This window comes from Triticum aestivum, chromosome 2B (assembly GCF_018294505.1).
Source record: "Triticum aestivum cultivar Chinese Spring chromosome 2B, IWGSC CS RefSeq v2.1, whole genome shotgun sequence".
In the NCBI taxonomy this organism is placed as follows: domain Eukaryota; kingdom Viridiplantae; phylum Streptophyta; class Magnoliopsida; order Poales; family Poaceae; genus Triticum; species Triticum aestivum.
In genome coordinates, this window is record NC_057798.1 from 580,128,373 (window position 1) to 580,139,896 (window position 11,524).

Genomic DNA, 11,524 nt, shown 5'->3' on the forward strand with positions numbered 1-11,524 from the left:
CTAATCATGGCTCACCTGTTTATTACTATTACGAAATTATATGGCACAGTCAAGCATTCTCAAAAAAGTGGCACTGTCATGCAAAGATATTAACACACACTTGTTATAATAATCATTGCCTTTCAATTGATTGCAGTCAAATTTGATTTTCAGAGGCATGACCACACACTACTGATTAACCCAACACCACAGGGGTACCATTACTGGGTTGTTTCTTGTATGTATACCAATGTACCATCTACCATGTATGTACACCATACAAGGTCTAGGAACCTCCGGAGCATTTGCTACTGCTCCCATGAACTTGAGTGCAGTGGATCAGGCGCTGTGCCCTCGAACCAACGGGCTCCACTTCCCCAAGTCGTAGCCGTCGCAAGCGTTGATGCTTGCCTCCTTCATCTTGGTCTTGGAGATGCCATTGTTGCAGATGTTTGCGAACGCCCTCATGTATTTTATGCCATACCAAGTGAGTGATCCGCAATGGGACTCGAAAACTCGCACCTGGCAATTGGCATCAGTATAGCAGAGTAAGTTCTATCAGAAACACAAAGAGTGGAGGGTGTTGCATGTTCATGGGATTCAAATAAGGAATTGTTGCACTCAGCATGATCTTCAGACAATCCCAATCGTCGACTAATGGCTGGCCCGAGCCTCTAACAGCCCCAAGCACTGAAGACCCCTTTTCGAATCCAAAGACAAGCTTCCCGATGAAATCGATACTGCTGTCTAGATGCTTCCTGTGTAGAACGGTTTCTTTGACCTCCCTGAGGGCCCTCAGCTTCTCTTCCGATCCCACATTCAACTTCTCATACTGAAAGCAAGAAGATAGATTAGCAGACAAATTAGTCAAAACAAAACACATGAAACTTAGTACTCCAGATCTAGACAAGTAATGCTAAGTGGGATGTTTGTTACCTTCTTCCACATGAAAAGAATATCGGCGTATCTTTGCTTGATTGCACCCTTGAGGCTGGGCGTAGGCAGCGGCCTATTTCTGATGTTTAACTTTGCAGGATCGAAACCTTGATAGAGGAAAAGCATGTCACCCTTGAATGTCTTGTCACCATACTCCATGACATGAGAACCTATACTAGACTCATTCAGGGGTGCCGTTCTCGCTTTAACTACCTCGTACTGCTGCTTGATTGTTTCCTTCTTTAGATTGTGAGTTTCACTTCAAATTAAATAGGATCGAATGGTTTAGAATAGCAAGCAAGCGTCATGGTTGTGGACAACTGATACAAACTTGTACTAGTACATATATTACAGCTAATGCTTATTACCTGTCCTCCATCCAAGAAACACTGTATAAGTCACCTAAACATGTATCATATTCAGGTGGAGGTGGCATTTCCATCCCAGGGCAGTATGCTGCCCAGCTACTTTCTACCGCATTTGCTGCCGTTGTAACATAAATATTAAGATCTTGTGGCAACAAACCCTCAAAGATGCTGCCACTTTCACACGCTTCAACATATATGATCTGCCAAAATTGCAGTAATTCTCATTAGAGGTGGGACTCAAAGCGTACATACTGTTTCAGATTTTTTTAAAAATATTTTAAGGGAAAAAGAAAAGAAAGAATACATACCATTTTCGAATAGCTTTTGGAAGCATGCTTTTGCCGCAACACTTTGATGAAGTCGTCAGCATAAACATTTGGTCCGTTGGGCATGCCTGCACAGAAGCTTGATAAGGTTAGCTAAGATATAGACAAAACAAAATCAGCTGAACTACATGGTCGTTTACGTGGGATTATGTATGCATGTACCAAGTGAACCAGGAGACCCATGATCCGTGTAGTAGATAAAGATGTGATCATTTGGTTTGCTGTTTATCACCTTCCTACTCCCTCCAGTAACCGCGGTTTTGTTCCCCAAGAGAACCGCGTACAAGTTCTTAGCAGTGACCTGCTCGCCAGTGTAGTCCTGCAATGCATGTTAAGTTGATCGTCAACCTTATTTGAATTAAAAAGGAAACACACCCAGTAATTAGGTAATAGTAATACCTTGGGAACACCATGGTAAACATCTTTACCTTTAGGATGGTTGATGACGACTCCACGCCTTGGGTTGTCAGGGTTGTCGGCGATGTCATCGTACATAAACACCACAATGTTCTCATCCTTGAGGCCTCCCTTCTTTAGGATCTGGTACGCGTGGCACACATCGGCCTGTACGTCGTGCCATGCATCAACAACAACACACAGTCGCTCAGCACAAAATTTCATATGGTGAATGATATACGAGTTTTATTGAGGAGAGGACTCTCACCTGGTGCCGGTAGTTGCCGTAGCCGGAGGAGCCCGCAACGAGCACGGCCCACTTTGTCACCCCTTCCTCCGCCGCCGACGCGGCGGGGCTAGGCGCAGGGGCATGCCCATTCTCCGTCTGACAGCCGGATCAGCGGCTCCGAGCTCCCCTTCGCCCCATCCCCAGTGGCCGCGGCCACGGCTAGGAGCGGGAGGAATCCACAAACCCACCACGCAGCCATCATGTGCATGTGCTAGAGAGGAAGAGAAGGCGAAGAGTGAAGTGTGACCGTACCAGCAGGGGCCGGGGCTTCATTTTATAGCCGCGGCGGCGTGTAAGGAGTGAAGAATAATTGGAAAAGTGGATCACACAGACTATTGGCGGAAATAGGTAGGAAAAATTCCTACTCCCTCCGTTCCTAAATGCAAGTATTTTTAGAGATTCCACTATAAACTACATACGGATGTATATAGACATATTTTAGGGTATAGATTCATTCATTTTGCTTCATATATGTAGCCCCTCATTAATGCAATTCATTAGAGGTACTCCCTGTGTTTCTAAATATAAATCTTTTTAGAGATTCCACTACAAACTACATATGAATGTATATAGACATATTTTAGAGTATAAATTCACTCATTTTGCTCCGTATGTAGTCCATAGTGAAAATCTGAAAAGATTTAACATTTAGGAACGGAGGGAGTACATCTAATGAATTGCATTAATGAGTAGGTTTCCAAATTAATTCCGCGCGAAAAGATTTCTCTTTAAACATGATTAATAGAATTAATGACTTGATTTTCAAATTGATCTGTCTCTTGATTTTTAATTATTTTTGCACTAATGGTTGTGTGCGAACAACGACGATGTATATATATACCCCTTTAATAATAGAGATTAATTGCATTAATGGTTTGCTTTTCAAAATGATGCGTCTCTTGATTTCAAATTATTTTCACATTAATAGCTGCGTGTGAACGACGACTTACGCACTCCCTAGAGATATGTAAGCTGGTAGAGATGCTCTAACAAGCTAGTTTCTTTTATAACTAGTAAGTGTGCACGTGCAACGCACGTCTATTTGGACTAATAAGTGTGCACGTGCAACACGCATCTATTTAGATTAACACATTATACTAAACTTAATACAAGACAATTTTTTCGTAAGTTTGAAATTTTCTTATAAAGTACACAATCTCTTATTCCCGACTTGTACAAATAATTTGAAATATCGTTTCTCTTTAATCAATATCGTTTCTCCTTAATCAACATGTCTCCTGTATTAAAAGACCACCCACTTTTCCCAATGTATAAAACTCAAAATTATTTAGAAGATTCATCATGATTCTTCATATGCACACATTTATGCAAGTATAATCACACATGAAAATGTCACTTAGGACAAGCTAAGGAACCGTTTCAGTGCCAACAAACTCCAGTCAAGAATTATTATTACAATTGAGTGTCAACCACAATAGTGGGAAGAGACCTCTATGGTTTGTTGAAAAAAGGAAGCCATAGTCAGATAGAGAAGTGTAGAGATGTCTTGACTGCATAAAATCAGATGTGAAACAAGACAAAAAAAATGCTAGTTGGACCATCCGATTATACTATTGCACCACAAGTGTTGTAATGTCTGGAAGTAAGAAAAGTGACTTATTTTATTATGAAAATAGAACATGTAAACCAAATAAAAATTACAGTGATAAATTGCATAATTATACTTGTTATTCACTGGACAAAAGCATTAATATGACAACTTAGAACAGTTACTTGAGTACTACACATTTCTTTAAGGGCTCAGCATTCTAAATTTTTGACAATAGAACAAATGTCCTCTCAGTTTGTAGTAATAATGATACGAAGATAAATAATTTGGAAATGGTCTTCAACATGCGTAGGCTACCACTTGTAAGAATAACAGTGGCAAAAAAGGCCAACAAATACCGGTTTAGAAAGAAAAAAACTGCAGACATGCTTCCAATTTTAGCAACTCTAGTGGATAAAACATACCTTACCTCTCAAGTCAGGAAATAGTCAAATGAAAAAATGTACTTCTTATAAGTAGTAGAGATGAAGTCATAGGGATCATGATTCAAGATATTCGGAGAAACATGGTTGGTCTCTCTGTATGATGCGAACTCGTCACCTCTACCAAAGTGGTCGTGCGTAATATGTAATGTAGAGTGCAATAATGAAATAAAATAAATGATATGAGAATTTACCATGACCACAAAATATCCTACATTCGTCATCATGATAATAAACATGCATCTTTTGCTTCTCTTATATGTGGTCCAAGTTTTCTATCAGGAAAACATGTTAACTCAACTGTAGATAAGGATTGTAGATAAGGGCTGTATAAAATTGCCATGTATCTGCTGGACAAACAGATACACTTATGCAAACTTCAGGTTTTTTTAGTAAAACTTATGTGAACTTTAGTTTTTTCCCACTAAAACTTATGCAAACTTCTTGGTTTTTTCAGTGAAACGTAAGGTCTTGGTTCAGCCAATTTGTCTGTGAGTTCACTGTGTAGTCGTGAGCTGGCCATGTAATAACCGGTAGTCAGTACTTAAAAAAGCAAGGATGTCTGTTGCAGGTACGCGAAAATCAGTGAAAATAAAGAAAGAAAGAAGGCAATGGTGCCTGAAACCCAACTGTGTGTGCTCCAGCGCTCCTCTGTTTCTCATTGCCTCATCTCTAGTTCCTATACTTCTAGATGTGTCACCACCGACGAGGTAGCGATGACAGTAAAAAACAGCACTCGGTACTTACCTGATTAGTGCGTGTGTGCGGCGCATTCGTGTGAAGGCGAGCGTCTCCGTCGTTCAGGCCTGCGAGCTTCCGCGGCAACCGTGTCCTCTCACCAGCTGGGGGCATTGTCGACGCAGGTGAGTCAGTCGTCCAGCTTTGAGGCGGCGGCCTCCACGCACCGGGGCGTGGGGAGTTCCAGCGTCCGACGAAGGTAGGATGTCTTTGGACGACGTCGTCCACGCGTGAGTACTGGACAAGCGTGTCCAACGGAGCAGCACGCGTCAGAGCTAAGGGAGTCGACGGTGGCTTCGGGCGAGTGAGATGGGGCCGTGATTAGCTTCACCTGCTGCGCAGTTGCCGAGACTTGGCGCCGCCCTGTGGACGAATATGGTTGGCGACCAGGCGAATCAACATGCATGACTGTGGGGGCGAATGCCCCCACTCGATTTTTTGGCCCGCTTATACCGGTCCAGGATACTCAGCGTTGCCCCTACTTGAAGGCGTCGGGTGGTTGTCAGCGTGGGTGTTGTGGACGGAGCTGAAGTCGACGCGGATGCCGATGATTCCCGGAGAGCATGCCCAGGACGTGGACGAAGTCGTTGCAGTCAGTAGAAGAGTGACCTGGCCTCCAGGTAGAAGACGAAGGCGGTGATGGCACGTGTGTGTGTTCAGAGGAAGCCGCAGCTCCTCCTTGCCTGTCTCCCATTGTGGCTCTCGTGGGTGGTGGGCTGGTGACGGCAGGCGACTCGCGATCGCGATTCCCTGATAGGAGACAATAGGATGCGTTCGCAATTAGTTTCCTAATAGTTAGATGCGTTCATGATTAGTTATCTAATAGGACGCGTCCGTGATTAGTTTCCTAATAATTAGATGCGACCGTGATTAGTTTCCTAATAATTAGATTCGTCCGTGATTAATTTCCTAATAGGATGCGCTCGTGATTATTTTTTTAATAATAGGATGCGTCCATGATTAGTTTCCTATAATAGGATGCGTTTGTGATTAGTTTTCTAATAATTAGATGTGCCCGTGATTAGTTTCTTAATATGATGTATCCGTGATTATAGTTTCCTAATTGACCAGGCGTGGACTTTCATATTTTTCTTCACGGTGGAATACGGTCAGTCAATGTAAATTGCTAATTGCACACGGAGAACAAATTAGGATAGGGCTAGCCGTTAGATTGAGTTTAATGGGACTAATCATGCGGTGGTAATGTATCCGTGTACGTTTTACGGGGTACACTTAGGAAAGATAATGTTTGCTCTTTTATAAGTAGTATAGATAAATAAATAAAATGATATAAACGAGCTAGTTGCGGTCCTTTTTTGATGATTTTCTTTACTAAAGTGAGATGGATTTGGACATCCCACGGCTTAAACTCCGTCAACATGCAAATTCTTTTGCGCGTATTTGCATAGTACGTGGCTCTATCTATCTTGTACTAATTGTGGCGGAAAGCAGCCTAGCTAAATGGGCGTAGTCTAGTGTGTGGTGACCTCTCTCCGATCGATAAAATCATGGACCACGCTCGTGCCCTTCGAAACACACCAATCATTACCTAACAAACGCCGCCTCGCCATAAAAAAACCAGGTAAAATCCCAGACAAATCCCCACACGAATCTTCCCCTGCCAGCAGGCAGAAAACCAAAGCCGAACCGAGCCAAGAACCTTCCTTTTAAAAACAAGAAACGATGAGCTGCAGAAAAACACCATCAAAATTTTAGTATTCTACTGTTTGGTTCTCGCCACTGTCGGCCATGCCAATGTTGGCGAGCCAAATATTTGGTGCAGGATCTGGGCGCCTGAGATTTGCCAATGGTTTGGCATCAAAGTGAACTGGAGGAGCTGGGGTGGGCTGGGTGCACCAAAAAATTGGTGCCAATCCAAACAGGACGCCAAGCCTGGTTAACGACCAAACTTTTGGATCGGCGGGTGATGGATGCAATCCAAACAGCCCCTGATACGGACTTCTACCGTTTGTCTTCAGCTGGGAGAGACACGGCCGAGGTCCCTGTCCGCTAAGAAACTAAATTTGGAGTACATGTTCCGTCAGAACAAGGTCTCTACTGAAGTGGAAGTTGGGCGCAGTGAGGCACCAAAGGACTGCCGCTCCGTCTGATCTGGACAAACATCTGAATTGCATCTTTTTTTTGCAGGGAAAAGGAAATTTTTCATTACTCAAGGAGGCTTCTCAGCAGTCCATCCCAGACTACAACCACACTGCAGTGTGTGGGGTGCTTCGGCCATACACGGCCAGCTCATGGCTAACTTTATTCTGTGAACGTCTACAATGACTAAATAAGATCTCCCTCTCCGTCGACATGGCTAGGCTCTGTATCTCCTCCACGAGAGTACGATGTTGCGATCGATCCGCCACATGTGTTGTGAGCATACGTACCGCTTCAACACTATCCAGCTCCACCAAAATGGGCAGGCTAGTCCGATGCACCGCCAGGTCCAATCCCTCTCTGTACGCAAGCAGTTCCGCCTCAAGACTGTTCTCGCATGTGCGTACTTCCCTGCATGCACTAAACACGATCTCTCCTCCTTCATCTCTGAGAATCATGCCACCTCCAGCAGCACCTGTCGACGGGACATAGCTCCCATCGGTGTTTAGCTCGTCCAACCCGGCCTTGGGGCAATCCACCGCAGCTCCTGTTGCGAGATGGCACTCGGAGTTGTAGCCGGTTGGGTCACATGCAGCACCATCTCCCCCCTCTCCATATCGCCATGTGGGTATTGATGGATGCATAATAGCGAGCTTATATACCCTTGAAGAAAGCAGCGAGAAACTTCTGTGGGTGGTGGCCTCTTCCCATGTGTTATCTCATTGCGGACATGCCAGGATAGCCACATGGTCATGAGGACCACCATCCGTGTCGTATCATCCAGGGGGTCCAGGAGAGTAAACAGCCACTCCGGCCCACTATTACATATTGCTTCAAGCTTCGGGATGGGCCAATCCACCTCCATGGCACGCCACAAATCTATAGCTAGTGGGCATCTGCAAAGCGCATGGAACCCGTCCTCTCGTTCCACACCACAAAGGGGACAAATGTCAGTAAGCTCAAGATGAAGAGAAAGTTTGTTGGCCCATGTAGCCAACGAGTTAGTCACCACTCTCCATGCAAACATGCGTACCTTAGGGGGAGCAGGGCACCCCCCATATGATCTTCCAGATGGCGCGACGACCATCCGGTGCCCTGCTCGTGGCGGTAGCCAATGGACGCTCGCACTCATCCATGGCAAAGTGGTAGACGGACCGAACGGTGAAGATATCGTTCTTTTCTGGCGCCCATGCAATAATGTCATCAGGGATGCGATGCGATGTGCGGATGCTGGTGATCGCGTCAATCTCTGCCTGGAGGAAATAGTGTCGAAGAAGGTCCATGCGCCAGGACCCTTCATTGTCCAGAAGTTCTGCTACTCTCCTCAGTCGGCAGGTGCCTTGCTGGGTGATGGGTTGGTGCGATGGCTCCCGTGGCACCCAGTGATCACTCCAGATGCGGATGTGTTGTCCATCGCCAACACGCCAGATGAGGCCCTTCTTCAGGAGCTCAAGGCCATGCTAGATAGCCTACCAAGTAGGGCAGGCATTTCCAGAGAACACCGTGTCTTCAAGTCGGCCATCGGGATAGTAGCGAGCCTTTCGTACCTGTGCACACAAACTATTAGGCTTGGTTAGCAACCTCCACGCTTGTCTCGCGAGTAGAGCTTGGTTGAAAACTCTGAAGTCCTTGAAGCCCAATCCGCCCTGAGTTTTGTGCGCCAAAGTTTTTGGCCAAGCCAACCAGTGAGTTTTCCTCTTGCCCTCAGACGCTCCCCACCAAAAATTCCGAACCATTCTGTTGAGGTCATCACATACAGACATAGGCAGTTTAAATACACCCATAATATAAGTGGGGATGGCTTGCGCGACCGTTTTGATCATAATCTCCTTGCCAGCAAGAGAGAGGGTATCACCCCATGCAATGATCCTCTTCAACAGTTGTGATTGCAAATTCTGAAATTTACCTCGTGTCATACGTCTTTCTGGCGTTGGAAGTCCCAAATACTTTTCTTCAAAGTTGATTACCTCAATATTAAGGGTAACCCGGACCATGTCATGTACAGCCGCTGGGCAAGCCGCCCCAAAAAGTGCACTGCGCTTGGCCGGGTTGATGAGCTGCCCGGTAGCTCGTGCATATGTATTGAGCACTTCCTTAACCTTCACTGCTTGGTACTCTTCTGCTTTAAAGAACAACAATGTGTCATTTGCGAAAAACAAATGAGACACACCCGGAGCTCCGCGGCAAATTTTCAGAGGTGTGTAGTCACCTTTCTCCTCACCATCTTTCAACAGGGCAGAAAGACCATCAGCAACTAACAAGAACAAGAACGAGGATAGGGGATCACCTTGCCGAAGCCCACGCGACAGTGCGAATGAATCCAAGCGGGTTCCATTGAATCTTATAGAGTATCTCACCGAGGTGACGCAAGCCATAATCCAGTTCACCCATCAGCGAGCGAAGCCCATCTTTTGCATCATTCGCTCCAAGAAGATCCAGTCCACACTGTCATATGCCTTGGATAAATCTAGCTTATAAGCACAAAAGCTTCTGTTAGGGTCTTTCTCTTTCTCGACTCCTGCTGAATAGAGTAAATGCACTCAAAAGCAATTAACGCATTATCCGTAATCAACCGCCCAGGTACAAAGGCTCTATGTTCCGGAGAGATTATATCATCCAAAATAGGCCGCAAGCGGTTTACCAGACATTTCACCACCACCTTGTAGATGACGTTACACAAGCTGATAGGCCGGAACTCCGTCAGATTTTCCGGGTTATCCACCTTTGGAATGAGGACGATGGCTGTGTCATTGACTCCTTCTGGCATGACCTCTGTACGGAAAAATTCTTTCATGTCGGCAATAACTTGGTCCTGCATCACCGCCCAGTTCCTCTGGAAGAAGTGTGCGGGGAAGCCATCCGGTCCCGGGGCCTTCAGTGGCCCGATCTGAAACAGAGCATCAACAATCTCCTTATGTGTGAAATCTGCGCATAATCCATCATTCATGCGGTCAGTGACACGAGTATTAACTAAATTTATTACAGGGTCTGCGGGCAGGATAGTATCAGCCTCAAATAAACTTGAGAAGTATGATGTAACCATGGCCACCATAGAGCTGTGGTCCTTGTGCGCCACACCTGCATCATCCACAAGCACTTTAATATGCTTTTTGCGAGCACGCCACACCGCTTTCCGGTGGAAGAATTGGGTGTTCTGGTCCCCCTCTCGCAGCCAAGAAATATGAGACCTTTGCATCTAAAGCATCTCTTCCCGGTATAAGAGTTCATTCATCCAGTCCATTTCCGCTCTAATCTCCTTCCTATCTCCATTCATAGACATAAGCTGCTCTAAACAAGAATGAGATTTATTAATTTCCTTGATAACATTACCAAACTTTTTGCGACTCCATTGCTGCAGTTGTTTCATCATGGTACCCAGACCAGCAGCTATGTCACCCAGAATAAGCATTGGGCCCAAACTAGTCCATGCATTCATAATTACCTCTAGGAGAGTATGATCTCTCTCCCACATAACCTCATACTGGCGGCATCTCCTCCCCGATATCTGCACCGGCTCCTCCAAGGCGCAACGAAGCAGAATGGGGAGGTGGTCCGAGCTAGGGGCCACGAGGTGCTCCACATTGGCATGACCAAAAATATCTCTCCAGCAGTTGTTTGCCACAACACGGTCAAGGCGAACCTTGACGTTTGCCCGCCCTCCTCAGTGATTGTCATACATGTAAGGAAGGCCTGCAAAACCAATGTCTCCCAACCCACAAACTTCAAGAACATCATGAAAATCAATCATCTGACCTGCCCCACGTGGGGTTTCGGAGAAGTGCTCAAAACTCCACATGGCTTCATTAAAATCGCTGATGACAACCCATGGCATGTCGGTCTATTGATGAAGATCCCGTAGGGATGACCACATGCGATGAAGGCCCTCCGTACAGGGTTCGCCGTAGACGCAAGTAAGCCTCCAGGGTGGCTCACCCGCCACACCATTCACATGCGCATCGATATATCTTCCATTTATTGTTTTTACATCAAGACTCAATGACTCGTGTCAAAACAAGGCAAGACTACCACTAATACCAACACTATCAAAAGCATCAAAACCACTAAGACCTAATCGAGCACGATATCTCTTCATTTTATTTTTCGACTGCCTAGTCTCACAAAGAAAAACGACACTACGGGAGTGAGCATGTGCTAGACTCACGAGATCACGAAGTGTCCCAGGGTTCCCACCTCCTCGGCAGTTCCAACTCAGGATATTCATTGCTCCCGACGGAGCTCCACGGCCCCGGCCGACTGCCTCCATGGTGTTGGTTCTCTCCTGCATGTCTTGGTCATGCATCTCTCCGTCTATACGAGCCTGCTGCCCCACTAGAGACTCCATTGTCCAGCGCTCTTTTGGTGTACCTGCATACACACGCTCAGCCAAGGAGGCCATGGTA

The 11,524-nt window shown here is 45.7% G+C and overlaps 1 pseudogene; it reads right to left on the bottom strand.

The window, feature by feature from the left end:
- Positions 1-232: 232 nt before the first annotated feature.
- LOC123041712 (vacuolar-processing enzyme beta-isozyme 1-like) lies at positions 233-2,496 on the bottom strand (annotated as a pseudogene).
- Between the last annotated feature and the right edge of the window lie 9,028 nt (positions 2,497-11,524).